The sequence below is a fragment of the Anopheles merus genome, chromosome 3R (assembly GCF_017562075.2).
Source record: "Anopheles merus strain MAF chromosome 3R, AmerM5.1, whole genome shotgun sequence".
NCBI classification, from domain to species: Eukaryota; Metazoa; Arthropoda; class Insecta; order Diptera; family Culicidae; genus Anopheles; species Anopheles merus.
Window position 1 is genome coordinate 41,563,443 of NC_054084.1, and position 27,876 is coordinate 41,591,318.

The following is a 27,876-nucleotide window of genomic DNA, read 5'->3' on the forward strand; positions in this document are numbered from 1 at the left end:
CCTGCCTAGATTCACATTCGTTCACTATTTTAGTCGCTTCGTTTATTGTAGCGAATTTTCCTATAATAAGAGCTGTTTTTGCTTCTCTACTTGATACCTTTTCGATTAATGAGTCTATACCCTCTCTTACTGCCAATTCACTAGCCACATCTGTTGGTATTTTCTTTTGTAAATAAAGTACCTTCAATTTCTCTGTGAGCTCTTCTATTTCGTTACATAATGACTTGGTATCCTTTGTTTTTAATGCCTTCATGTTATCAATGATCTTGCTTGGCTCTATTTTCTCCTCACATCGCGATTTGATATCTTCCGCCACTTCTTCTACCGTGGTTAAATTTGGTTTTATTCCTGTTTCGGCCTTTCCTGATAATCTTGTGTATATGAATTCGACTAATGTTTCCTCCTGATCTGCCGGGAACATTTTTTTTTGCAAAATGTATTGCTCTAAGAAAGGATTTAACTTGATCCGCTGAACCATTAAATAATGGCACTATTGCCGAAGCATCCTTAAGATTGAACGGGGCCATTTTTGATTTTTTATGCAGCTTTAGTAAGACAAATATGATCTGAGATAAGAGTTTAAATGATAATCTACTAGTTGTTAACAGTGTTAAATTGATATTTTTATCCTCTGAGCTATTTGTAGAAATATCAGATGACTTGTTACGTGAATCGTCGTTGGTTTTTGATGTGCTCATAGCAATGATATTTTGTATTAATGCATTAGAAATTTTGCTAAATTCTAATAGTTTGTTAAAAGTATATTTGTATCTATTTTTTTCGATGTCATTTTGAATTTCTTTAAATGTTTCTTCAGCTTTAATTCTTAGTTGTGTTCTTGTACAAGTTCTTTGATTAGGATCCTGTATTTTTTTAAATATATATTTTAAAATTTCGATTTTATTGCTTATAGTAATCATTCCTTTTTCATATTGTTTTCAATTACTTCCTATTTCCTATTTCCTAGCTTTAAAAACCCATTTGACCATATTTTAAAGTTACAGTACCTTAATGGAATATGCGACGTGCATTTTGTTGCTGCTGGTTCTACGCTGTATTTATACCGGTGCTTGCAGTTTAATCGGTGCTTGGTGTGAATTTCCACCATGTCATCAGTTGTCGCTCGATGTCTTGTCGGGGTTGGGACACTTGTTCATTCTCGTCTGCCGATCCAGATTGGGCAGTGGGCTCGGTTTTTCTTTTCGTCTTCCACGGTGGGAACGGTTGTTCCTTTCAATCACACTGACCACAGCTTGTTTTGCACTGCACTTTATCATTCCATATCACTTGCTTCAATAATCGTATAGATTGCTATACTGTACTGTGCTGAACTTGGGTTGTTGTTAAAAGTTAGCTTTTTGCTATAGTTTCCCATTTCAAGGTTACTCTACTAGGTAAACCGATCGCATAAGCGTTAATACGTTTTTACGCATTTAGGTAGGTTCTCACAACACTGTGTACGGTTAATGTTTGTTCATCAATTAAACATTCATTTCGCACTTACACTGCACTAAATGTTTTTATTTTTCATTCTGCACTGTACGAAACTTGCTTGTAGCTGTTCTTTCATCGTTATTGCTTTTGTTTACATATGGGTTACTTGCGCCAGCTGCGTTGATGAATGTTACTTAAGCTTTACTTTACCGTTGTACGTATCACATTTTACTTGAAATAATTTGCTTACACTTCTGCCTGTCGATTGCAGATTAAGGTCACGGTCGCCATGTAATGCGATGATCGTACAACTGTACTTCGAGTACCGTCGCGGTAGGTCAGTTTTTACTGACATGAGCCGAGGTGGATTAAAACATCGATCGAACGGACTTTTCAACACTTGATCGTCCAGGCGATCATAGAAACCTTTAGGAGGTTTCCCTTACTGGAAACGTTGGAGTTTAGAAGCCTTACCTTGGGAAGGGGGACATAACTAAACTCTTGAAATAAGTTTGAAGGCGAAGATTTTGGACAGCGTAATGTCCTATCTTGACAGTCCGAACGAATCTGACTTGCCACGGTTGGAATTGGTTTTATTTATACTCAAATGAAGTTAAGGGTTTCGCACATTTGGTTCCGGGTTTTATGTTGGAAAGTTAATGTTTTCACTCAGCTAGTTACGTTTGTCTTTTGTTGACAAGAACGATGGTTCTTGTCACTAAGTTCCTGTTTTGGGTTTAATGCATATGCTGTTCCTGCTTTGGTTTACATACTGTTCCTGCTTATGTTGTGTGTTTCGGTTGTTTTTGATAAGTGTGTCACATCTGTTATTTGTTTGAATGGACGGCCTGAACTCTTCCGGTTGCGTTGCTATGGTGTGATCTGATTTGCTGAATGTGTTATAATGGTGTGGTTTGGCTTTCCAAAGTGTGTTACAATGTGTCTATAGCTGATATTGTGTATTATAATCAGTTTTGTATAGCAGATATGCTACACATGGACTACTTAGCTGGAAAGGAAACCAATTTGTTTCCAAAAATGCGTAATTATTATCTGTCCAATTGAAATCATATTGCCTCTGATTCTGATTAAACTGAAGTTTCGCTAGCGATTGATTGTTTTAAACACTGTAGATGGTGTGTGGACGATGCTGGAAAATCCTTTAATTTTTCACCAGTTGCACGTGAGGCGATTTTCTACTCTTCTCAGTGATTCGATGGTTTTCATCGTGTTTCGATGAGCTAGTCATTTCATCAATCTATTTTTATCGTTTGACCTGTGCTTCACAAAAGCACAATATAAACCCCCCAAATTCCTTCCAACTGCACGGTTCTTGGAATCAAATCTATTCTGCGAAGTTTGAAAAAAAAAGATGCCACTGCCTGGAAGTGGATAAGGGGAATAACAAAACATTCTCATTTCACCGCTACTGATAGGTTTCAAGGCTGCGCAGGATTGTGGCACTTTTGTGATCATCCAGAGTGCCGCCAAATCAGATAATAGGTGAAAATATGAGGTGTCTGACTTTGGGTGACCGCCACTGTATGTTTGTTGGAATTAAAATCTTCGAACTATTACTGTACATAGAACTATCTAGCATAAGTGCAGTTCCTCCATAGCAACCTGCCATCATGGATTCGTACCCCGGCGCTCTGCTACTACCAATCTACTTGTATTTGTTTCAACGTGTTGGCATTCCTTTGACCGACGATATGCAGTAGATGCACTGTACATCGTTTTGAATGCTGTATTTGATTGTGTGAATCAAAAACTCCTAGAAAAGAAACTGTTGTACATGGGTTTCTCATATGGCATAGTTGCATTGATTAAGTCATATTTATCAAATCGTCGGTACAGAGTTAGAATTAATAACGTTGTGTCTGATGAGTTTGCTAGTTTATCTGGTGTACCCTTAGATAGTAAGATAGGACCGTTGTTGCTCTTGCTGTTTATCAACGATTTGACCACATGTATTGCAAACACTTTTATGATGTCTGATTATTGGTACGTTTATAATGATTCTAGAACTTGCAACTGATATATGCTTCATTATAACGTGTCACAGATTCTATGGATTGGATTCTCTCTAGCAGGCAGGGCGTTGTTTTGTCGGCAATATGTTTATGATTTAGGTGTGGCTTTGGACCAAAGCTTAACGTTTCACCTGCACATTGACAACTTTGTCAGTAAGGCTTGAAAATTATTATCGATCATTTACGGTCAATTTTGCGAATGTAATGATCTATTTTGCCTTAAATATTTGTTTGTTTTGTGTGTTTGGTTCGTTCGTGTGTTGAGTATTGTTCTGTTGTTTGGTTTCCACAAAGTGCTATTTGGGTAAAAAAAAGATAGAATCTGTTCAACGCAGGTTTATTAAACTAGCTGAGAATTTTTATTTTTTGCAAGGAGTTAGTATTATTGGAACCTTGTTGCTGATTATTAGGAACGTTGCTTGTTATTAGGTCTCCATTCGTTTCAACATCGCCACAAAGTTAATCAAAGAGTTTGTGTCAACATATTGTTAAATATTTAATTGGATGCACCTTCGCTACTAGGAAAGCTTAACATTTATGCACCTGCTAGAACCCTTCGATTGCGCAGCTTACTTAATACCTTACCAAGACACACACTTTTAATACTAGGAGCCTTATATTACTATTCAATTTTGATGATACTAGTTTTCAATTGATCTAGGGATTAATTCAAATTTAAACATAAATATGCAGGAAAATTACATTAATTAAGTAAATGATCGATGGAAGCCAAAAAACCAACAATGAGTCTACTACATTTTTCGTGCACTTTTCGGTTCAGTCGAAAGCGGCAAAAATAAACCTACTATCGATCCGCTTTGCGACACGGTGCTTAGGCTTAATCGAAAATTGGGACGAAATTTTGAAAATTTGGTGTCCTACTGGTGTTGTTATTCAAATATGATAGCTCGGAATTTAGGTCACCAAAGCTACTTTCAAGTTACGAAACAACCGTCACCAATTTGGGACTGTAAGCCGTAAAAAAACACCATCCCCCCTGTTCGCGAAGTCAATGTCCCGGTCGGTCGTAATTGGAACGGAGATGAAACAGTCGGTGAAAAGCTTCAATTGTAAATGAAGGGTGGATGAAGCGCTCAAACCAAATCCTTTTCGCTCCACACACATCCTGAACATCAACACAATTTTCTTTGAAACGTAGCATATCTGCAACACAACGGCACAGCGAAAAAAAAAGCAACATAGCAACTATCGGAAAACAACAGCACTGCAACGGGTACTGCAAAACAACTGCAGCATCCGTACATTGCTGGCTCGGTGAAACAGTCCCAACGTATTTTTTTTCTTTTTGTCATCAGCATTCCATCTCACTCGCAAGCTAATTTGTGTCGCGATGTGAACTGGCTTTGCTATCCGTTGTTTTTTTGATGCAGTAGGGTAGTTTGACTTTTTTATAGCTTCATTTGTGTGAACTAAGAATGTCTGCCGTGAGTGTTTACTTGGAGTTTTACTACGCTAACGTGTCACAATCGTTGTGCGTGGATGTAGTGACACAACTTTTAATCAATTTTTTTGCAATGAAATTAAAAGAAAAAAATGACGTCAAATCCCAGTGGAAGATTCTAAAAAGGAGTCCAAGCCAAAAGCAAGGCTTTCAAGTTTTTGTTCATGCATTAGAGATCCAATTTCCATTTTGATTTCTAATTGTTTGAACGAATGCCAATTTGTTGGTCGCCTTATACTCAAGCCAAACTTCGTACCTTATACTCGTGTTCGTATTAAAAAGGAAAAAAACATTGATAGAATGTTGCAAGATAAAAGTGATGCTATAAACTACATCGGAAAAATATTGTTTTCTTTTCGCAGAAAAAAAACTTTAAAACTTGTTTACATTCTATTCTAACATTTTATACATTGCCGGAAGTACAGTCCGATATCGTCGTACTTACAAATAATGCTCGAAGAGTATGGAAAATAAATTATACGTTCTCCGACTTACAAATGATTTTAACGATAACCATGATTACATGAACTCAATTTTAACGCGTAATTCTGAACAGTAATCAAATTAAGACTTGCATGTCGGTAAAATGTATCGTGAGAAAATTTGTCTTCTCGAAAACAAAAAAACGATTGTTTCATAACGAAAATACAGTGTTTTCGTTAATGAATGGCACTGTTGCATTGGAATTTATTTTCGGTTTGATTTTTTGTTATGGTGAGCTTATATGAAAACACATCATTGTATATAAAATCTATTCAAACCTCGTATGAACCATGTTTGTCTAATGAAATCATCTAGATTGACTGTAAGTTTTGAGGCAAATTGTGCGTTGATATTAGTACTATGTTTAAACTATTAGTGCATATATTTCATTCAAAACATATTCCACACGAATGACAGTTTTTTTTACGTTAAACTTGGATTCATCTAGCACTTCAACAAATCAAGTAAAATGTCAAAAGGCTTTTGGCGTTGACGTTGTCTATTGTTTTTTAATTATCTCACCGCAAGCTGTAAAAACTACGCCGACACCGTGTCATATGCAGGTAGTGTAAACGAAAAGTAACTACAAACAAAAAAATGTGTCTGCATCCACAACACGCACAACCACAAGGAAAAGGACGTCCGCATACCTCTTCGCAAGGAACATTGGCCTGGGTGCGCTGTAATTACTCGTGCCGGTATGGTCCGCTTGGTTGCATTTTTCACCGTCACCACGCAAACTCTTTTACAGCAAGCTGAGCAGATAACGAACTTCACGCCGGTAAGTCTGGAGGATCGTGCGGTTGACCCCATGGCTAATTCATTCCATTCGTTTCTGCTGACTTTGGGGAAAAAATACGTTTCCTTTTCTGCAGCACTGACCAACGAGCTTTTTGCCAAGATGGGTACACGATGGCTTGTGTTTGGGCGAGTCTGGGTCGTGCGAAACTAATGTAATACGAGTGACAACACACACTGCATTGAGAGGGAAGCGAAAACATTCACACGAAGAATCAGCACATAACCACACCCAAAGCCCAACAACATGAAAACTCTAATTTGCAGCATTCTGCTCCGTTTGATTAAACTTTCACACACTCTTCCTTACTTCGGTTGGCTCGTTTGGTTGGTTTTGGTTTTTGTTTACCGTGCAAAAGTATTACAGAGTAAAAACATCCAAGCATTCTTTTGAATGAGATTTTTTCTACAAAATAAACTGCAGCCACAACCGAATTGATCGGACTGTGGAAAAATTTGTCTGATAATGCTTTTCCCTGTGCACACAATTTTCCTTACATTGCTCACGTTTCACGCTTTTGTGGGTGGTTTGGTTAAGCTTATCTTCTCTGTTGGGGTGTGCAACTACGAAAATGGGGAAAGTTTTCGCCCATCATCCTTGCAAAAAACGGCATATTGCCTTCAACGAGACGAACCCATCGAATAGAGATGGGTTTGTGGTCTTGAAGTTCGCGTCTACTGTTCGTGTTTTGTCGAGGTGCGGCAACTGTACAGTACAAGCTGATTGGTTTTCCATTTATCCGCCTTCCAACACAAACTGACCCACGAAAACGAGCCGAAACTTTCCCTTCGCTGTAAAATAATCGGTCCGATCATGTTTTTTCCCCATATCAACACGTCTTTCACTGTCCCTTTGCCACCAGTCTCGAGCTAATTCTGACCAGCAGTTGTTGAAATTTGTTGGCGCAAAACTTTTCATTAAACGCTCTTTGCGCAATTAAAAGAGTAATCTATCAGGCATGCATGTTGAAAGAATGGTAGCAACATAAAAAAAAAATAGAAATTCGTTCCATTCCCCAACACTTGCTTTCATCTCAGCGCAACAAACGAATGCTGTGAAGTGCACGGTTAGGGTTTAATCGATGAGGATGGCCGGAGGACGACACACTTGTCGGAATGGAACAGAAACTTTATCGTACTGCTGTTGGCAAGCGAAAAACGGGGATTGGAGGAATTGTAACATGGGCTAAGCTAACTGTTTTTTGCAACTGCCCATTGATTATCGCATTTGTAGTGCATGAGATATTCAATCAACACGATAAGCATCCAAACTACTTGCTGCAGAGTAGGTATGGTAATCTAATGGTTTTTGGATAACGATTTTCGTATAAGGTTGGAATAAGCACTTGCAAGTTGGACGTACAAGAAAGAGAATTGTTCCAACGGACGTATAAAAGTAAAGTCTAAACTATTGTAGTAGCATTTCAAAATTAAACTGTCGCAGCTATACACATCGGAGCGCATTGGAGCGATCCAATGGTACAGTCGTCAACTCGAACGACGCAATAACATTCCCGTCATGGATTCAAGCTTAGAATGGACCGTTCCCCTGTGGCAAGGACTGACTATTCGGCTACGTAGTGATGAATTAAGTCCCGAAGGCCTGCATAGGCCGACATGCCTGCATAGAACGTTACGCCAAATAGAAGAAGTACATATTTCTAGATATTTACCAGAATATGGCTTATCGTACATCAAAAGTACTGCTTCTCGGACTTGAACCACTCTGCTCTCGACGTAAAAACGCCCAATGCCTTTTCATATTTCGGCTCCTTAACGGAGAGATCGATTCCCCGGCATTACTAGCCAGCATCAATTTGTTCGCTCCCTGTCGGATTCTTAGATCCAATTTCCATCTCCGTGTTCCGCGTACCCGCAACAACCATAGCCAGGGACACCCTATTATACGTATGTCCCTCGAGTTCAATGAAGTGTTAGATTTGTTCGATTTTAGTATGTCTACTTCCACGTTCAAGGAGAAATTGCGTCTACGTCACATGTAATGTTTGCTTATAACTAGATGTTTATTTATATGCTCCTTAATTTAATTATAAGGTTGCCGATTAGACATGATGATCCGTCGGTTTATATATATGAAATAAATAAATAAATAAAAGAAAATAATTTCAATTTCCCAACTATTGACACGATAAAACTTGATAACATAATAATTAAAATGTATTTCTTTGTTAATCCTCACTTTGTTGACGGTGAAAAAATAATGCTCATCGCGGAATCACAAGGAAATCCATTTAAATCATGAATTTAACATGTTTTATAGTCCAAATAGTTGGGATATTGAATTTACTTTCTTTTGGTTTACGATAAGCCATGTTCTGATAAAAAATAATGTTTTATATTAAAAAAACATATATTTCACGTTTCACTCGAACTGTAGGTCGCTTTAGACCTTGCGTGAAAGGGAACGTGAAATTTTAGAGTTTTTGCTGTATTTATTTAGACTATAAAAATAATTAAATAATAAGATTAACGCGTTTCCTTGTGTTTTTCCGCGGAGCAATATTGTTTCACCGTGAACAAAGCTGGGAATCACAATGAAATACATTTAATTTATTTATTCAAAATGGTTTGTAGTCCAGATAGTTGGGGAATTGAATATCCTTTCGTTTGGTGTACGATAAGCCATATTCTGATATAAAAATTCAAAAATAGCAAAAAACCCAAAATTTCACGGTCAATTTCACTGACCGGGCTTAACCTGAGCCTTATAAGTAAATTGACAAAGATCTGCAAAATTGACTGGACCCTTCATGACAAGACGAAAAAAACCAAAAGAAAATCAAAAGTTAAATAATTCTAATAATCCTTCCATGATACATATCACATCATTGGGTTCAACTGTGCCCACTGATTGATGAAAAATAAATAATAAATAGAGCAACTAATGCAATGCAATAGAGAGTTTCCACTTTGTGGACAGAAATATCCATATACATTGCGTTGTAAAATACATCCCACGTTAAAAATAAAAAAAAAATTATGGTAACATTTCAAAATATCTACGTAAAACAATATTTTTAATATTTATAATAAATCATATTATTTCATAGAAACCTGTTAGATCTTTTATTACTCTCCTACTATTAAAAAGTTGTACGCCAAACTCTTTGGTTGGTACAATGCAGAGATTGACAAAGTATGGCTCGCGGTCTGCATGTCCCTGATTTTAGCTTTGATGACAACTCTTTTACCTTATTAGAACAACAAACATTTTAATAACCGTACGTCAATTTAACTCATTACATCTTTAAGTCTTGTTCTTCTTGTATTTGTCGTAACTTGATCATGTCGTAACAGACATGCTAGCCTGTACAAGCTTCTGAGACTTATTCAATACCATGCAGCCGGATAGTCAGTCGATGCTATGGAAGGACGAATAATTCTATGCTTCAACCCACGACGAGGATGTTGGTTAGTCATTCGAGTGGGTGATTTTACCACGGGAAGGCCCCATGAATGCGTATCAGGTTTCTAAAAAGATTTTGGGTCTTAATGCCTTAAAGTTTTCCGACACATGTTGAATTGACAACATCATACACTGTCTTTTAAATAATGAATAGCATAATTATTGTCGGAACTTAGCGGCTGACATAAACACCAAATTATAATTGTTGGTTTATTCTCATGTATGTATGATTTCATTCTACATATGTTCCTATATGCATGTGCAAATTTGATTATGAAGCAAATACAGTCTGAACAAATAATGTCAAAGATTGAACAATAATCTATATATGAAATCAATTATGCAATCTACAGTTTCTAAAGATCTAAAAAAAATCTAAAGTTTACATATGTAATACATTAGGTAGTATTCAGGTTTTGCAATAAAAATAGGAGCACTACGGCTGTACCTAAATATGAATCCGAATATTACGGATCAAGCGTATGCAAGAAACTATGAATAATGCCTTTAATACCAACGAGTAAACACAACCACAAAGAAGATTTTTTTTGCTTATCTCAATCCTACTAGAACGGATGTTTTGCTTTTACCAAGAATCCGAGAAAACTTGTCGTTTGTGTACTTTTACCCCGCCCGAAGTTTTGACTCCTATCCTCTTTTTTCCACTTTGCATGGTAAATGTTTAAACACTTCACCTGTCGTTTGCGGACACATGATACCGATGTGCTCAGTGTTTCTCGATTGAGTTACGCCGTTTGGTTCCGGCTGATCAGTCTTTCCCTCGGCGCTACCAAATGGTGTGTGACCAAACCCCTACCTGGAATATCCACTATCGCAGTTCCGCAAAAAAACATCACCTTGCCCGGGATCTTGGGGTAAACGGGGAAAACAAGTACACCGTTTCCCATCGAATCGTCGAATAATGTATGAGCAACTCGTTGGATCGGTCGACTCGAGTGCAAAAGTCATCGGTGCTCGGCCCGAGAAGGGATTGCTGTGAACTGCGCACACTGAGGGTCCAAGCACTGAGGCAAACGTTGGTCACTTTTCACCGGAGGTGTTGAATTTGCAAAAGGGCACCGAACCGAACCGATGCCCACGGTATCGGTCCGTTTGGTTCGATGGCCAGGAGCAATCGCAAAAAGTAAAAACCGATCGACAGCTGGACCAACAAACTGGACAGCTCTGTTGCTGCTGCTCGGACATGTAGTGTAGGGTCTCTGAAGTGGGCATAAAATGGATACATTGCTGAATGAAATGAACTTCCGGTAGTCGTCCTGCAGGAATTTCGAACACGAAATCGAATTGGTGGTTTTAGTAACGGCCAGCACAACATCGTTCCAATATTCGTACAGAGCAGCTACTTTTCAAGAGAAAATGTTTTCACTTTCTAGATGAAAAGTGTTGTACAATTTTAAGGCATATTTTGTTGAAGAAATCCATATTAGTCTATTATTAGCTTAGAAGCATCACTGTCAGCAAAATGGTTTGACTTTGTTAAAAAAGATAAATAAAGCTTTTACACGTTTATCAACCACTGTATCAACTAACAACTAACCAACGAAACAAACCACCACAATGCATCACCACAGCACCATTTGCACTGATTTTGATCATTTGGATCGTTGGCCGGGGTTGAACGGGTTGACCGAAACCAAATCAAACTCCCATGCCAACCAGCGCAACGGAGAAGAATGTGTTTTTCCTATTCATGACCCAATGCTCGACAGTTGAGCGAATTCGATTTTCGGTATCATGGCTTTGCTGTCATCCGGTGCCTGATGCTTCGTTCATTCACTGCAAAGGATGCAGACCATCAGATGGAAAGATTGAAAGAGAAAGACGGCGAAGCTTGTAACTTTGTATGGAGCAATGGTACACAAAATTACACCGTTCGTTTGGATCAAGCAGCTACGTGTACCTCGTCAGATCGATGGATGAGATTTCATCAAATGTAACTGCTAATAACTGATCGTTAAGATAGTGTTGTGTTTGCGATTTATGCGTCAACCAAATGGAATTGTTCATGAAATTTCTAGAATACAATTAAACGTTTATTATGTTTATGTGAACATGGATGTAATGTAACTATGTTAACTGTAATAATATAGACGGCAATAAAATCGTTTATAAAATGATTTTAAACCTTTCAAATCGGTCTGCAAACACGTACAGAAAAAAAATCGACCCCAAATTGTAGGATCGCTTTAAACCAGCAGAGAAAAATGTCCCTCGTGCATATTCAAAGTTTATTTAGCCCGAGCGTGAATATTCAAATGCAAGAGTAAGTACGAAATTGCACCAAATCCAAATCCAAATGCTGTCTGGTAAACGGTTCCTTCGCACACATAAGTGCCCCTTTGGGCATTCTTTACCACGTTCAGCTTACGGAAACGGGTGGCAAAATGTAGACAAACACAAGCGATTGTTTTTGAATCAGTGACATTTGGAACGTTTACTCAAGAGACCAAGATAATTTAGTGTTGTTTGCACACGGGAATGGCACATTATTCAATTCGTGGAAGTGAAACGGAGAGAAAAACGTATAATGTTATGTATCAAAACGTTCGACTAAGTTTGTTTAATAGGAAGTCTTTGGTTAATATTAAAGTGTTATAGTTATATAAAATCCTTAGTTTTTGTTAAGTTATTTGCATAATTTATCTTTTCTCACTTGCTCTACAATAATCTTAATTAATATTAGCAACTGTAAATCGTTCGTATTTAATTAGACTTACCTCACATATTCATAATAACCATAAATCATATCAGCATACAGTGGTAATATCGATATGGTCACTCTACCAAACCCGATCTACTGACACTTTAACGCTCATGCTTAACGTTAGTAGAATGCTTCATCATCAAATCATCTAGCCGCCCTCCGTCGTACTGGACTGTATTGCCCGGCCCCATCACTGATGACAGCGCAGGGCATCAATTTAGTCTTGCATAATTATGATGTATTGTGAACACAGTCATGCTCTTGTTTCTGTTCAAGCAGCGTGTGGCGGAATTATTCATCCAGAAGCATGAAATTTAATCAGTGCCATCAAGCAATGCTTTGGGCAATAGATGGACGTATTTCACGTAATAAGACATCGCCGAAAACTTAATCACCTTCGATTGAATTTAATGTATATGTCGCAAAATTTCGAGAGGAGAGTGAAGATAGTAATATTTCTAACGTTCGTTATAAACAAGGTTCAAAATTTATTGCTGCCTTTCTTGTAATCTTGTGACTGATTGCCGCTCGTTGTGCCTGTCCCTATGTATGTGTTTAGACAAACTTACGCCATCTAACGTGAACTAACTGTAACGCTGCTGGATCGGGTTGGCTCATCCATTCTAATATTGCAGTTTGCAGTCAAATAATTTGACTGTATACAAAAACTAAACTCGGAGATATTGACAAGCTGCACTGTTACAATGTAAGCTACAACGTTTTGGATTTGTAGGCCCGTTTCAGCAGCGTAGTAGCATTAGCCACTTTCCCAAACTCAATCGAAGAGGAACGATAGTTGCCGTTGCCTAGATACAACGCTTGCTTTAATTTATTTCATAAGTATCCTGATCAGTTATGCGTACAATATGACAAAATGTTCAAAAACATCCAAGGAAACCACCATTTTATGTCATTTTAACAATCGCTTCGATCGTTCCCGATTTCGATCGAGTTTGGGAAAGTGGCTGAATACTAGAATAAGAAAGCAGAGTTGCTAAGGAAAAAGAAAGAACTCGGTTGGAAACTGAGGAAACAATTGATCACACTCAAGCATGACGTCAAAACTAAAGCTCAAAAAACACCAAAAGATTACGAATGGTCTTTCATTTGAAATATGATTAAATGATATTGGTAATCTGGACAAAGTTATAAAAAACCTCTTTTTCGGAAATATATTGTACTATTCATCTGCAAGGTCCTTATACACGGAGGGTCGTTATGCACGCTAAAATACGGTAGATGCGCCAAGTGTCACTTTGGTTGCGTTATAATCAATTTAAACTAATTGCCATTAACCACCAAATGTGTTCAACCAATTGATGGTGTAAAAAATACGTGTGAAGTGACAATTTAAAATAATTGATAATAACCAAAAAAAAACACTCATAGGCAATCCCACACCATTACGGTCACATACTTCATTGGTACCTAGTAAATCAGTTTGCTGCTCTTAAATCACTCAACGACTTGCTATGAATGTGATAGTATTCGAGTATCGATCGTTCACGTTACCAATGTAAAATGTTAATATTTCAAACAATTTTACTCGACACGAGTGTTGTTTGTGGCGTGGACACTAAAGGCATAAAAAAATGAGTAAAAACCCATCTTCCTGGCGATTACGATTACCAACCATATCATTTTGATAAACATGTAACTTTTAATTATATTCAAACTGTCGGTAATGGTATACTGCTAGAAAAAAATGTTGAAAATAGAGCCCGACGTATGAGGCTCCGGTGAATACTGGTTCCTATTTTCTGAAATTGCGTTTTGAGTGATCAATTTCGAGCATCCATAGGTGCACTGTTTTATTCTTAAATGTTTGTAGTGCCATCTGCAATGTACCGTTTTACTGAAATCTATGAAATATTCCTTATTGTTACCAATAATATGAATTAAAAATGTACATTCAAGTTACCACGTTGTAAATATCTTATTAGTATTTGTATAGGTTATTAGATATAGCGTTAAGTAGTATTGCGTTGATAGTGTTAGATCTAATTAGAAGTATGCGTGAAACACATATGTAATGGATATTTTTGGTAGAATAAACTCAGTCTGTAAGCAACCTCCGAAGAGAAGCGACTCGACTCGATAACTGGCGCCCGAATTAAAAGAAAAAAATTAGTAAACGTATAAGCTCCTAGTACTGGAGTGAAGCTACCTATAGCTGTCTTTGTTCAACCAGAGAATACGACACCCAGCCTTAGAGCTATTGCCTTCCAACTGGTGATTTGCGGTGTTGTAGCGCGAATAGGTGCACTAATTTATTCATCGTGAAAGACCGTTCGATCATTTTTTTTTTTGTAATCTACGTCTACCTAGTTAGAATCTAGTTAGAAAAAAAATGGAACAACGCCAAGAAGAAATGAAATTCTTCATACAAATGGGACAGGTCCCTGACATCCTTAAAATGTTGCCGGAATTTGACGGTAACCCGAAACATCTCAACACCTGGGTTGAGGATGTCGACGGAATATACAACTACTATTCCGCATTTGCAAATTGCCCGACGCAATTTGGAATAATAGAACGTACAGTGCGTAGAAAAATAATTGGTGCGGCATCGGACGCTTTACATGCCAGTAATGTAGGATTTGATTGGTCAGCAATCAAAGAAGTGTTGGTGAAGAAGTTCAGTGATCGTCGTGATTTGATGAGTTTAGATTACGAACTTACTACAATTAAGCGTAAGAACTATGAAAATATCGAATTATACTTCGGTAGAGTGAACGAACTTCTTACATTTATTACAAACCACATTCAAAATAATGTTAAGTATAATTCTCCTAACCATGCGTTTTTAGATTATTTTAAAGATAAAGCCGTAGATAGTTTTATAAGGGATTAAATAGTGACTTAGGAATATTAGTTAAAACAGCTGCGCCAGACAGCTTGAATAAGGCATATGAACTTTGTGTAGAGCTCGAAAAATTACGAAAAGGTACATCGGCACAAGGTTTCCTACCAACACAAAAGTTCCCTCCGAAACAAAAACCGCACGCACCAATACCGAGCGAAACGCACACGCGTCAAGAGCCGATGGAAGTAGATCGTACCATGCGTACACATTTGCATTATCAAAACCGGCCGGCTCAAGCTTACGCTCACCAAGAGAATGATAGCACGGCAGCTCAGTGCCCAACCGGCATTATCGCGCGATTTTTATGTGTATCTATCATTTTTCTCATTCTAACATTCAGAAAATTTTTCACTCTGTCTTGCTCTTCTGGGTGTTGGTCACTTTTTGCTCGCAACTTGGCTGTGTTTCACCAACCATCCTCATGTTGCATATGGTTCTTCTCTTTCCATCGTTCGAGAGAAACTCTTGTGTCTCGCTTTTCTGGGACTTGTCCAATTTCGCTTGCTACACCAAGCGTTCACGCAAGCGATATTCTCTCGTCCGCTCTTTGTATCATTTTGCAGGTACTCCCCGATATACGCTATTAATGCGGACCGGAGGCAATAGCGTATCTCGAATATTAGCAAATGTCGAGTTTTCAGTCAAATTATAGCTAATTTTCGTATAATTTTGCTTGAAGTGGTAGGATTTACCACTTAATTAGTTATTTGATCTGATTCAACTGAAGATTACAATTGTACACCTTTTGAAATGGTTTTTAATATTCGATCAAAAGGGAATTTATTTTGAATGTGATATTCGATGTGTCAAATTAGTACAATTTGCTCAAAGAACTTTCAAATTTAGAAAAAAAGCTTATAGCGAAATCGCGTATATCGAGTATGGCGTATATCGGGGAATACCTGTATAGCCACCCGAGGAAGGCGCTGCTTCGCGTTAACATGAAAATGTGGTAGTGTGAAATCAAGTTTGCAAGCGGTAGGCTACGTCGATGCGTGCCCGTTTTTTTCTCTCGTGAAACCAGTACGAAAAAAAAACTATTTGGTAAGTACAGCTTTTAATAAAGGATTATATCAATCTGTATCAAACTGAATGGTATTAATAATTGGTGATATCAAATCAATTTCGTTTTCTATAGCAAATCGTAACACACGCACAAACGGAAGTGAGCACGGACCACGATAGAAATAATCAATTGGTAGGTAAGTATCATCAAGTTAAATGGAACAGCGGTTTTCAAAATAGATAATATTTCCCTCTTTCACCAGCAGTGCCGAAAACAAAAGGACAGGAGAGGCAGGAACGATCATTCAACGCGTTAGCGCCGGACGAAGGAAAAGCGGCAGGAAGGCAGGAACGATCCTCCAACGTGCTAGCGCCTGGTAGAGGAGAGGCGGCAGGAAGGTAGGGACGATCATCCAGCACGCTAGCGCAGCACCTGGGAGCAGCGAGGGGGAGGCAAGCAGGAATAATTTTTAACGCGTGCACACCATTCGACGAAGACAACGCTGGATGAAAGGAAGGAGGAGGAGAGAAGGCAGGCAAGACGGGTACGTGTGTATTCCGCACCGGTTTTCGGCAGTGTGAATTGTGTGAGTATGTAAATTTGTATGTGCGAGTAAGAAGGTAAAATAAAGAGCGTAAGCATGTGCGGAATCGACAAATGAGAGAAAGAGCTTTGTAGGGAGAATGAAGAGAATGAAAGAAATTGAGAAGGGATGTAGCATACAGAAACCAAATGTATGATACACGCTGTCACACGGTTGGAAAAACCTTCTCTATAGTTCTGCTATAGAGAACGATTTGACCGCGCTATAGAGAACACTTTTTCAATACAAAAAAAACCGGTTGCAACGTGACAATGTCGGTTGGGTGTAGCCCAACTTTTTTTGGGACAGGCTCCAATACCAACAGCCTGTCAAGGTAAAAAACACTGGGTTAGTGTTGCCGTTTATTAAAGTGCCTACAGAACATGGTTTTATTAAACTCCTAGTCGATAGTGGTGCAAATATAAACATTATTTCGGAGAAGTGGGCAAATGTGATAGGGAGTGAAACAGTTAGAAGTGAAACAAAACAGTTTAAAAGTGTTGCCGGGATAGGAAGTGCTTCGCAAGTAGTTTTTCTTGATATTTTCTCTCCAGTGCTAGAAACAAAATATAAATTTGTGGTGTACAACTTTCACGACTTTTTTGATGGCATAATTGGGACTGAAATAGTATTTGCACACAATATCAATTTAATTACACGTGCCCGAGAGATCGAACTCACAAAGCCGGACAATAGCAAGTATAAAATACCACTGCATTTCTATTATCCGAAAAAAATGTGTCGTGAGTATAGTAGTGTGACAATCGATCAGATACTTGACGTAGAATCTAACACACACATCGCACACCTAACAAGAGAAGAGCGAGAATCTCTCGTTACAGTTCTTAACCAACACAGTCATGCTTTTCACGATACAGACTCAAAGCTGACGTGTACCACTAACGTCGAATGTCGAATAAGAACCACAGATGATGCACCGGTGTACCAAAAAAGCTATCCCTACCCCGTCGCTTATAAAAACGAAGTGGAACAGCAAATTTCAAAGATGTTAGCGGACGGTATTATTCGTCCTTCACGATCCGCCTGGAACTCGCCACTTTGGGTCGTTCAAAAAAAGGGAAACAGTGAATGTTCTGACGGAGAGAAAAAGTTACGATTAGTGATCGATTATAGGCGTCTTAATCAGAAAACCATCTCTGAAAAATACCCTATCCCAGACATACAAAATATTCTTGACCAGTTAGGTGGGAATAAATATTTCACTACACTCGACCTTGCTTCTAGTTTCCATCAAATTAAGGTCAATGATCTCGACATAGAAAAAACAGCATTCTCTGTTAATAGCGGAAAGTATGAGTTTTTACGAATGCCATTTGGCTTGAAAAATGCGCCAGCCATTTTCCAACGTGCAATAGACGATGTGTTTCGTGAACACATAGGAAAAATTTGCTATGTCTACATAGACGATCTTGTGGTTTTTGGACGCAATTTAACCGAACATATCCACAACTTAAAAGTAATTTTGTCCACTTTGGAAGAAGCGAATCTTAAAGTTCAGCTACAAAAATCGAAATTTCTTTGTCAAAGTGTGGAATATCTCGGTTATATAATTACGTTGGATGGAATAAGACCTAACCAAGCTAAGATATTGACCATAAAAAAACTGGCCAAAACCAACTAACACAAAGGAATTAAGAAGTTTTTTAGGCATGGTCGGCTACTATCGACGGTTTATCAAAGGGTATGCTGATCTAACTAAACCCTTGTCTAACCATTTACGAGGAAAAAATAATTCTGATTCTTCACCAATCGAACTTACATCAGAAGAGTTAAAATGTTTCGAAAGTATGAAACAGGTAATATCGGGAAACGATATTCTTACGTACCCAGACTTCGACAAACCCTTTCTGATAACAACTGATGCCTCTAACTACGCCATAGGCGCCGTGCTCAGTCAAGGTGAAGTGGGGAAGGATAAACCAATACATTTTGCCTCGCGAACGCTTAACAAAAGAGAAGAAAATTTTTCAGCGACTGAAAAAGAGATGTTAGCAATTTATTGGTCGCTGAAAGTTTTTCGAAACTACATCTACGGTCAAAAGTTTAAAATCATAACAGACCATCAGCCTCTAACATTTTCACTATCGTCAAAAAACGTCAATACCAAACTAAAGCGCTGGAAATCTTACTTAGAGGAACACGACTACGAAATGGTGTATACACCTGGTAAAAATAACGTGGTTGCCGACGCGCTCAGTCGCGTTCAGATATTTAGCCTAACGTCAACTCAGCATTCTGCTGAAGAAGACAGCTCAGACATGATTGAATGTACAGAAGCTCCTCTTAACGCTTTCAAGCTTCAAATAGTGTTAGAGAAGGATGCTAATGAGGATATTCTAGTTTCCTATCCTTTTCCCGGTTCAAAAAAGTAATAATTAGAATGCACAATTTTACAGAACAGTCTCTTACGGATATTATTAAGAAATACTTCATTCCTAATAAATTAACCGGTTTGAATTGTTCAGAAGAAATCCTAGGAAAATTTCAAAATATCTTCAAAGAATATTCAAGCACAAGAATGTATAAGATACGTTTCACGCAAAATATTTTGAAGGATATTACGAACACAGAAGAACAAGAAAACATTATACAAGTTGAACACGAAAGGGCCCATCGAGGCATAGAGGAAAACAAACGTAAAATTTTGAGGAAATTTTATTTTCCCAAAATGACACAAAAAATTAGAAATTTCATTAAAGTTTGCGATGCGTGCAATACATGCAAATATGATAGGCGACCATTGAAAGTACAATTGCAGGAAACACCTATACCAAACCATCCTTTTGAGATTTTGCACTTGGACATATACCAGATAGACGGGGAAAGCTTTCTTTCAAGTGTTGATAAATTTTCGAAATTTGGAAGAATGATCCCCATTAAATCAAAACAAACGATTCATATTAGAAAAGCTTTCGAACAAACAATTACATCATATATAATTCCATCTATTGTAGTAACGGATAACGAGAAATCTTTTCTATCAGCAGAAATTCGAGGGATAATGCTAGACCTTAATATAACAGCTTACATCACACCAAGCAATAAATCTGAGGTTAATGGTCAAGTAGAACGCTTCCATTCTACGATTACCGAAATGTATCGCATACAAAAACGTCTGCAACCTAACTACTCAACTAAAAGGCGTATGGCGGTAGTAGTAGGAAAATACAACGACACTATACATAGTGTAACTAAGAAAACTCCAAAAGAAATCCTTTTAGGTATTTCTCAAAATCCAGCATCCGTTGAAGAAATTGACGAAGTTAGAAATAGGATTTATGATGAGGTAATTGTACAATTGAAACAAGCTCAAAGCAAGCAACAAAAAACTCATAATAAACTAAGGCAAGTACCTCCGCAGTTAGAAGTAGGGCAAGAAATCTTTGTAAAAGATAAAGTCTTCAAGGGGAAAGAAAAGCCCATATTTAAGAGGAATTTCGTGCAAGATGACAAACGTGTCACTGTTCAAAATGAAAATAACTTTAAAATACACAAAACAAATGTCAAAAACTTAATCATCTCCAAATAACTATATACCGATTTTTTTTTGGCTCTAAAGTTGATTCAGGAGAATCAACACTAGAAGGATGGGGCAGTTACCACGTTGTAAATATCTTATTAGTATTTGTATAGGTTATTAGATATAGCGTTAAGTAGTATTGCGTTGATAGTGTTAGATCTAATTAGAAGTATGCGTGAAACACATATGTAATGGATATTTTTGGTAGAATAAACTCAGTCTGTAAGCAACCTCCGAAGAGAAGCGACTCGACTCGATAACTTTCATGATAAACAATAAGATAACTTTCAAAATGTCGTGTCGATTCTACTGAGCTTTTTTCCATTAAAACGTCTAAAGACGTCATTATATCGTAACAACAAAGTTGATACCTGAATTCAAAACTGTAACCACCGTAAGCAGCAATACTATATGGTGCACTGTGCAATGAATAGATACAACTTTTCTCCGTAACGATTTCAAATGTAGATCGTATGCATATCATAGAACTGGAAACCAGTGGACCAACTTTCAGCTCACATATTCATATTTCATAACTGTATCCACGTTAAATTTCCCACAATTACAGGGTTTCGTCGAAATAAGTATTTCTACATTTATTTGCTTAGTGATGCTCCAGTATAATTTCCTAGCAACATGTTTATTTTTTGTTTTACTTTAGTGCACCACATATTTTGTTAGATCAGATACGACGCAGATAATATATTCAACTTCCTCTAATTCATAAGCCGACATGTCTAACATGGTTATAGAAGTCATTTTGCAATGTGCGCTGCATATTTTGTCGCACACAAAATTTACTTTGACTCCTAGTACGAACTTGAACTGGTCCAATTTTAATTTTAGCCCGTTCAGGATTTATTTTGACAACCTTATCGAGATGCAGGTTTGCCCATGTTTTCTACATTATTTTACTCATATTGACACATTTCATGCAAAACAACGAAAACAAGAAGACTTAAGCTTTAAAATGATGAGTTGTTTCATACACAACTTATTTTATTCACTAAGCAATTAGCATTCGAAAATGTTACAAGTATATTTCTAAAAGTTAAAGTAATTCTAAAATTATGAAAAACAATAACTCGCTTCAAAATTACTATGCTACTTTTGTTCAAGCCATCCACCAACGGTATTTGGCTGATTCAGATCGTAGAGTAATACAACGATGAACATCCCAAATTGTCGTTGGACCTTTAACAACTGATATCAAATTATTTCACCATAAGATCAGGCAGTGTTTAATGTAGTAAGTTAAAACTAATTAATTGAATACATTAAACAACTAATTCCATAGTCCGTTGATTCTGAAATTGACTTCCATGAAGATGATGATTCAAACAGGCGTCTAGATGAGAAATTTAACGTCACATGCATTTAATAGCCAAATTATTTCCCCCTTGTTGATCGAAATGAAACATGAACGACCCAACTATATCAAAAAGATATGGTAGTTACAGACCGGCTACGGTCTTATAAATAATAAGGAATGGACTTATAACAACAATTTTAAACCCACTTACACCAACATTAAGACGTATTTATCTTGATTTCTAAGTAATTATGTAAGTAGTAACCTGTTTCATGAAAAATCCATCGACGATAACATCCCAAACTTGACTTTGATTATTATGTTGCCTTTTTGCAACCAAACGGAAACCCCCAAATGCCGTAAACCTGAAACGCAAACATTTATTTACATATGTATTTGGCAAGGAAAAACGTTTCCCTACACGTGAGAGCCCTAGAGGAGAAGTTGCTGGTTTTAGAGGAGAGAATTGCAAACATGAACACAAAAATGTTTTTGATGCTTAGCTATGTTGACGTCTGGAAGTTAACAATCAGCTTAGGAAAATAAATTTCAAATGTGTCTCTCTTGTTTGGTTTGCCTGTGTTTGTTTTACACTCACACAAATAAACTTTTTTTTAAATATAAAAACAATAACAGACAGTAAGAATTTATGTTTTTCACATGGTTTTTTTGTATTCAAATGATTTTTCCCACAATTTACAATTTTCCCTTTCCATTTATAAGCTGATAAATTTTTTTTAATGTTTTCCCTAGCCGCCCTCCTTCATCAACAATAACTGTACTCCAATGTCACGCAAAAATTAAACAATAATTGCCCACCTTTCCCAAGCATCATTATTATGCGCCATAATATACCTTAAGACCTATAAAATACCAACCAGTGGCCACACAATCGTACTTATTATACCTTTCGTTGCATAATTCAATGATGATGCATTCCTACCGTTTGTCCATTGCTATCGCCGTCCGCTTAATCCACACCATATGGTACGCCAGAGATAGTAGCACCGTCGGGAGTGAAGTTTATTATAAAATTGTTCTTCCCATCGCCTATTGTCCCAACGGGCACGAACTTGTCAAACTGCCAACGGAATTATGCTCGTGCTGCCACCACGACACCGGTAGAGAAGAGTGGGTGATTTCAGTGTTACAGCGGCGGAAAGGTATGTGTCGAAGCATTCTGCATACGTTCTCGCCATCTTTCCCAGACATTTGCCTGGCCCCGATTCCGGAATCCGTCCCCCAACACATGGAAGGCCCACAGTAGAACATTCTGTAAACTTGACTTGCCCTACTTTACCACTTTGGCGCTCGGAACACGGCCAGGAAGCCATTTAATAAATTGCACAAATTATGAACGGAAGCCTAATCGATGGCAGTCGAGCGGCATCCATCGATCGCGGTACACTACCACGTGGCACCGTGCACTAGGCGGCAAACGGGGTGAATTAATTGTGGCACTGGCAATTCAATCAACTGCCTGAAGTATGTTGGTTATTCCGATGGTTCTGAGGGTTAGTGCTGTCCATGCAGCTGGCCCGAACAGCAGGCGGTTCATTTTGTGTTGTAGTGGGCCATATTTCTGAAAGTTCATTGAAGCTTCGATCGAAGTTTGACTTCAATGTTTCGTCAACGATGATGGTGGTAGTGGTGGTTTGGCATGCCAATTAGTGTAATGGCAACGTTGCGTTACCATACCATCGTCGCGAAACATTTTCCCTGCTCAAAAGTCGTTGGCGATTTTGAGGTGAATTTGATTGGCACTGATCGGTTGCAATTGATTGCAGCGCAGGAAAAGCCAGTTTTTAGCAGAGCTCTTACTTTTGTTTCGATGAAAGGGTCACGGCGTTTGCAAAGTAATACCATTAAAAAAAAAACCATGAAGATTTCATTAAAAAGTAAATAAAGTCATGTAATCAAAGCGAGTCGCATGTTTTTCGAGGTTGCTTACAGACTGACTTTATTCTACGAATATTCATTACATATATAATTCGCGCATACTTACCACAAAACCTAACATTATCAATGCAAAACTACCTGACACTATCTCCAATATGCTATACAATTACTAATATGGTATTTACAGTGTGGTATCTTTCGTATTGAATGTTTCATCGACTATCGAAACATTTTGTACTTTACTGTTGTCACAGAGCAATATTTCAAATTAATTAAAAAGTGTTCTATTACAGAATAGTCAACTATTTTGCTACATATTGTATCTCTTCGCAGCAAAAATTAATGCCATTATTGTGGGCTTCACGCCAAAGAAGGTTTAACGTCAAAAATGCTTCGCCTATAGCATATCACACTTTTTCGTTCTTCCAGCTACGCCAAGAGAAAGTGAATGCCATCTGTGAAATGCACTATATGATTGCAGCATTTACCACAGTTTGTTCTTTTTTAAGTAATAATGATGGTACAATTTATTGGTATCTATTATGCATGCCCAATTGGGATAGCTAATACAGTTTGCTGTCAGCTGTTTCCATTAAGAGTTGAACGAACGAACGAAAAGATACAAGTGCAAGACTGAAAGGCGTGGAGCAGGGTAACGAGCTGTCACAATTATGCTCATAAACTGTTATGCTTATGACGATAGCAAAGGGCATTAAACTCACCCTGCCAGCCTGTTTACAAAGTGAACGCAAAACCGATGCACTGAGGGAACACAGAAAAATAAACGATTCAATTTTATTCTGTAAGAGATCACTCGGTTGGTATGGTGTTGAATAAATCAAATTTCTTGATCAATCACTTTATTATTTATATTTAAGTTTTTTTAAAGAACAGAAACCCAATACAATTTACTGCATTTGAGAATTGTGGTAGAGCAATTCCTCTTTTTTTTACCAAAGAAAAATTCTTTTTCTCTAGTGCACCATAAGAGATCTTTCCAGACAACAGTGCAAAGTAACGAAACACTCGATGTGAATACTCCGTTCTTCATTCTCAAATATTATGTCCTCCCTCAACTGCATCCATCAATGGCACGGCATGGAAACGGTCGATCGTGTTTTCCCCGCGAAGCGATATGAATTATGTATACGGAAATTATTCAAGTGGTTTTGTAGCGTAGCGCTGCGACCAACGTGCCCCAGGCCCGAGGCAGTGCACTGCTGGATGTGAACTGCAATCAACGGCCATTCGCCGATCCGTCCAAGCGACGACAACACTCACAACACGGGGTTTACGCTTACGTCCGGCGTACTTTTGTCACACCCAGCTCTCTCCCATCGCAGCCACGGCGCTCCGAGGTGTTAGCAGATGAAAGCAATGAATTTAGGAGGCACTGTTGCACTTCAGCGTTCGGTCGAAAATGGTTTAACGAAGGGAGAGGGCTGAAGCTGTGCAAAGAGAGAACATAAATTTAAACCTTGAGGAAAGAGGCTCGACCGACGGATGCCGGTGGGAATGGTAAAGACACTTTTCTCTGTCCCCGTATAGAGCAAGAAAACATTATCGTTAACAGGCGATAACATGAGCGCGAAGAAACCAGTAATCTTTATCGATGGCGCACGTTGACTGACGAGTGTCGTCGGGGGTTTCATCTTTTCGTCATGTTCATCGTAATCACAGCACGATATCGATTATCCATACCCTTGGGAGTTTTTCAAAGTGTGTGTGTGTGTATATATACATGTTTTTTATTCGTTGCCATCTCAATTGTAAACACTTTTTAAATATTTTTATTTTTATTTCTTTCCAGCATTCAATCAAAAACATTCCGGTGAGTACGTGTAAAATATGATTCATAGCGTAGCAGAATATATATCAATGAGGAGGAGATTTTAAACTGTTTCGCATTTGGTAGTTCTAAGCGGCATTTTAAAAGCCTTATTGCAATGTTATATCTTCTGTGATACATTATAACAACAGAAGACATAACATACTGCAATCGTAATGTGATTTTTATGTCCCTGAAATTAGAAAAGTGACTCGCATAAGTATAGTTTGTGACTCACATTATAATTTCGAGACAAAAATCTCTTAGTGAATAACTGAACCATTGACTTTTTCCCTAAATTAACGGATTGTCACTGCTCTCATGGTTATTGGCTCATAGTAAAGTAGTATTAGTCTTAGTGAAGTGTAATAATTGCGGCTATATTTTACAATCAGAAATGATTTAAATATTACCTGATTTCAACCTATTAACAAAAATTTTAGTGAAAGGAATTAATGTAAATGGCATAAAGACGGAGACATAGCAAATATTATGATTGTCTGCGAAGTATGTGTATTTCCCAATGCAATCAGTGAAGCTTAATCTATTTTGTATTTTGATGAGAATTCTCCCGAATTTACCAGAACATTTTTTCTTATCCGCTGAACTGGTTTATTCCGGGATTGATCAAGGATCTTATACGAATACTCAACATGCGAGCATATATGCTAAGCGGACAGACATTGCGAAAAGTAAGAACAACAAATTTCGTACATTTTGCATCCGCCATGAACTATGCGCACCTTTCCGAAAACCACAAACCAAAATTTGCTTGGCAAACGCCTGATTTCAGCATCACCAGCTGAAAATGAATTTTAAACGCCGCTACCATATAAGCAAAGTTAAATTGATTCATTAAACTTTGAAACAACTCAGTTTTTACAAAACAACTCAGTAATGAGATGAAATAAGTTTTTGGTGTGTAAGGCCAAAACATCAATTTTTAATGTCATTAAAATTTTAGGAACGGAGCCAATGTTCATCAACTGCTTTAAGCAAGAACACTGCAATGATCACGTTGTGTAATATCTCGTCGCAGATGAAAACATAAACCTTTCTACTAGTGACTCCACTGAAATACTCGGAATGAAACTCAAACCTAAACTCAATCACAACAGTGGTCGATGAAAATTTGTGACATTCCAACCGCAAGCATCTCGGGAGACTGCAAATACATCCCTATTATCTCCACACAAAACGTTTGTCTTTGATGACAAGCTAGATTGTACACAATGCTTTGATTCGTCTAGGCATGGGACAATGATGCGCCTATACTCAGTGAGATCATCCACACTGAAATCCTTTGTTTCGGTTTCCATAACATCGAATTGATTTTCCAACCAAAAAGTTCTACCATTGTTTGTTTTCGAAACAAGTACAGTTTGATGAGCAGAATGAAGTTGCGCATAACTTATATCCAGTTCTAGTTTAGCAAAACATGTACCTTGAGATGAGCCGTTTCCGAGTAAACCGAGTGTGGGTTAGTTTCCCTGCTGGGTATTTGTGTTTGTTTGACATGTTCTGATTTGTACCATTTGAAATTCAAACTTCGAATGGCAACATATTTCCAACTGCTTGCGAAGAATGCATTTATTGATATGAAAAATTAAACACTTTGCCTAATGAATTGAAGAGTCTTTTTATTCATTCAAAGACTTTTTGGTCTCGATTCAGCTTTTCTATCGAGCTTTTCTATTTCAACATAGCTGCCAAACACATTTGCATTGAACAAGTATGCATCAAGTATGCATCGGGCAGCTGTGTTTGGCTCGACCTGTAAAAATCTTTTGAACAAACTTCATCTGTACATTCATTTCCATCGATCGGCAGCAGCGTTGTGCCCCTCGTAGTCATCGGTCCGTAACATTAAGCAGATCTTACTGCCTACGAGCAATGTGTATCAGAAAAGTGCACCAAGGATCGCAGGCTGAGGGTTTTCCTCGGCACGTGAAAACAACAACAACAACAACAGCAACAAAAACGTTCACACTTAACAAAGGCTGCCGGTAAGAAACACTTTGCTGTTAAGCATGCTGCCACTTTACGTGAAAAACCCACCCCCTTCCACCGCTACCCATAATATAGACAAACTGGATGCTGTGTGCTTGTTTTATCACGGCATGATTAACACCCGCTGCTAGCTTTTTGGCCCTAGTTTCGTTGCCGAAACGTTTCCCACACACAATAGTTTTCCCATGCTTAGTTTTCGATGCAGCGCACTAGGCACACGCTACAAGGCTTACACTCGTGCAGGCAGTTTAACGTTTGTGCACTTGTGTACCTCCTTTTTGTGTACCGGGATTAGGCTGCTGCAATTGGGATGAGATTGTATGATTACTTCCGGAGCTAAAACTGCTAAGCCGGGCTACAAATTGGAACATTCTTCCTTTCTACTCGAGCATTTCAGAGCAGAGGAGAGAGAGAGAGAATCCATTGACTTTTAAGATACATAGTGCTTTAGAAAAATGAAAAGAATGAA

The 27,876-nt window shown here is 38.0% G+C and overlaps 1 protein-coding gene across 5 annotated transcripts in view; it reads left to right on the plus strand.

The window, feature by feature from the left end:
- The window catches only part of LOC121595891 (insulin-like growth factor-binding protein complex acid labile subunit), a 187,393-nt gene that overhangs the window by 52,586 nt on the left and 106,931 nt on the right, over positions 1-27,876 (plus strand). For all 5 annotated transcript variants that reach the window (XM_041920261.1, XM_041920263.1, XM_041920262.1 and 2 more), the window contains exon 3: positions 25,380-25,400. The gene's annotated coding sequence lies outside the window, so the exon portion shown is untranslated. The remainder of the gene's footprint in view (positions 1-25,379; positions 25,401-27,876) is intronic.